This window comes from Pinus tabuliformis, chromosome 3_2 (assembly GCF_031772625.1).
Source record: "Pinus tabuliformis cultivar Carrire ecotype Pingquan chromosome 3_2, CPIR1, whole genome shotgun sequence".
NCBI classification, from domain to species: domain Eukaryota; kingdom Viridiplantae; phylum Streptophyta; class Pinopsida; order Pinales; family Pinaceae; genus Pinus; species Pinus tabuliformis.
Genome location: NC_142302.1, coordinates 762,165,661 through 762,167,460, shown reverse-complemented (window position 1 = coordinate 762,167,460; position 1,800 = coordinate 762,165,661). Strand labels below are relative to the sequence as shown.

At 32.3% G+C, this 1,800-nt stretch overlaps 1 non-coding gene across 1 annotated transcript; it reads right to left on the bottom strand.

Annotated features, from left to right (window-relative positions):
- Positions 1-590: 590 nt before the first annotated feature.
- On the bottom strand, positions 591-686 carry TRNAY-GUA (transfer RNA tyrosine (anticodon GUA)). Its single transcript has 2 exons — positions 650-686; positions 591-626 (listed from the first exon to the last, which is right to left on the bottom strand). It is a non-coding gene; the product is annotated as a tRNA-Tyr (tRNA).
- Positions 687-1,800: the final 1,114 nt, after the last annotated feature.

Sequence of the window (1,800 nt, the reverse complement as noted above, 5' to 3'; positions counted from 1 at the left end):
AATAATAACATAAGAGAAACTTAAAAAGTAGAAACTCCGACCTGCCGGATTCGAACCAGCGTCTTAAAAAGTAGAAACTCCGACCTGCCGGATTCGAACCAGCGACCTAAGGATTACTCTGAAGCAAAATAATATAAGAGAAATTTAAAAGAATTAAATTAAAAAAAAAAAAAAAAAATCACTTAGAAACTTAAAAGTATAATAGAAGAGAAATTTAAGAAGAGGAAACTCCGACCTGCCAGATTCGAACCAGCGACATAAGGTTTACTCTTAACCAAAAAATAAAATAAAAAAACTTAAAAAAATATAATATAAGAGAAACTTAAAAGAATAAAATAAAAAAAAACTTTAAAAATATAATACAAGAGAAAGTTAAAAAGAGGAAACTCCGACCTGCCGGATTGAACCAGCGACCTAAGGTTTACTCTGAAGCAAAATAATATAAGAGGAACTTAAAAGAATAAATTAAAAAAACTTTAAAAGGAAACTCCGACCTGCCGGATTCGAACCAGCCACCTAAGGTTTACTCTGAAGCAAAATAATATAAGAGGAACTTAAAAGAATAAAATAAAAAAACTTTAAAATGAAACTCCGACCTGCCGGATTCGAACCAGCGACCTAAGGATGGCAATCAGGATTTATCCTCCTACTACAGTCCTCCGCTCTACCAACTGAGCTAAGGTCGGACGATGAATTGGACTACCAACTGAGCTAAGGTCGGACGATGAATGAGGTTGTCCAATTTATATTTGTGGTTTTTTATTTAATGTGCGGGTTAGGTACATAAACGTCCCGCGAATTTATCAAAGAAATACCCGTGCGAATCCTATCTTGTCCCTTACTTTTATGGAATCTTATCTTTGTAATGTATATATAATTAAGTCATACAATAATTAATTTATAATTAATAATTTAAAATAAATTTTGTAATTTAATAAATTATAATGGATTTTTGTAATTTGGCAATGTAAGATATATGTAAAAGTTTTAATTTTTATTAGCATTTACTAGGCATTTAATTTATATGGTTCTAGTTACCAACTACATCTTGAAAGATCTATGAGGCTTGTTAATTTTTAGATGGTAAGGTGGTAATTGTACATTTGGAATGAAATTGTTAATTTTCAACAAATAAAGTCATATCCAATTCGTGGCACCTTTTAGAGAAAAAAAAATTGTGTCTGTTGAGTAAGAAGCAGGAAAAGACTAGGTTGTCACTTGGGGCATATAGCTCAGCGGTAGAGCCAATAAGTAGGTTCGCAGGGTTCGAGTCCCGCTATGTCCAGCTGAGTCTCTCACAAAAGCATGGTGTTCCTGGGTTGGGCCGTCATCTCAGAAATGAAATTGACTATACTCGTATGCGACCCTACTTATTGGCTTTACCGCTAAACTATATGCCCCAAGTGACAACCTAGTCTTTTCTTACTTCTTACTCAACAGACACAATTTTTTTTTCTTTAAAAGATGTCACGAATTGGGTATGACTTTTTTAGTATCTAACACCTAAATAAAAACACAATCTAAACCACTCACAAGTATTTTTTCCATTATTTCGAAATAGGTTGAATGATGAAAATTAAAAAGGAAAATGACAATAAAGTCATTTTAACCTAGAGTGTCAATTTCAAATATTTAGTTTTGTTTTTGAGTGATAAAGTGGGAACCATGCATTTCGAGTAACATTACCAATTTATGTTTAACAAGATGATAATAAAGTAATTTTAATCTCAAGTGTGTCAATTTCAAATATTGAGTTTGGTTTTCGAGTGATAAAGTGGTAGTTGTGAATTTGGAGCGATA